Genomic DNA, 889 nt, shown 5'->3' on the forward strand with positions numbered 1-889 from the left:
TAGCAATGTTGGAACTAAATAATGAATGTGTTACAGTTAAACTGACACTGGTCAGTGTAAATGGCTCACTGGGACACAGAAACCTTTAAATTAAACCTGATATCTAGTGTCAAACAATATAAAAGCTGTAAAAGGTGTTTACGGTCAGAATTTATAAAACTATGATTGTAAATAAATTCAAACAAGTGAGCTTTTCTCTTTGTGCTGAATATCAATACTGTGGCTTCTTAGACTGTAAGCTTTACTTCAGCACAACCAGTTGTAGAAGCCGTCACTCCAAATGTCTTTTGATAACAAGAAAAAAATACCTTTTCAGTACACGGCCTGAAGTTCTTCTCCGACATCTTCTGCCATCGGCTTTGTCTGCTGGTTTGAAGACAATAAACCATAAAAAAGATGATTTAGTCACTTTGTCTGCATCCTGCAGCTCGAATGTGTCGTGTAACGATGTTGAATAGCCATCGTTATCCCTCTGCTGTCAGTAGGATTGTACTGTACAGCATCTTACTGATATGTGAGCAATGCTAATGTAACACAATAACAGACGTCTGGTCTTACATCATTAAAATATAAAGGGCAGGAGATATTTAGATATTTTTTATATTTATATTACATTTTATAGCTGACCGATATTACTAAATAGATAGAATTTACTAAATGGTTGATGTGCATGAAAAATATGTCCATAATCACAAATGACCATGAAAGCCAGTAGAATTAATTCAACTGGACAATCAAAAGACATCCATAAATGTCCTTTAAGTGGCAGAACAAATGAATAAACAGTTAATTGCTTACTTGAGATGAAATCTGCTCAGCTACTTTGAAAACAGCTTCTAACTGGTTCCTCCTTTAACAGGATGACTGCTCAGGGGTAGGGATGGGTATC

General features: G+C 35.5%; 1 long non-coding RNA gene across 1 annotated transcript; it reads right to left on the minus strand.

Annotated features, from left to right (window-relative positions):
• Positions 1 to 6: 6 nt before the first annotated feature.
• LOC102199457 (uncharacterized) lies at positions 7 to 874 on the minus strand. Its single transcript, XR_312435.1, has 2 exons — positions 799 to 874; positions 7 to 366 (listed from the first exon to the last, which is right to left on the minus strand). It is a non-coding gene; the product is annotated as an uncharacterized LOC102199457 (long non-coding RNA).
• Positions 875 to 889: the final 15 nt, after the last annotated feature.

The sequence above is a fragment of the Pundamilia nyererei genome, unplaced genomic scaffold, assembly GCF_000239375.1.
Source record: "Pundamilia nyererei isolate P.nyererei 1_Seehausen unplaced genomic scaffold, PunNye1.0 scaffold00650, whole genome shotgun sequence".
Taxonomy (NCBI): Eukaryota; Metazoa; Chordata; class Actinopteri; order Cichliformes; family Cichlidae; genus Pundamilia; species Pundamilia nyererei.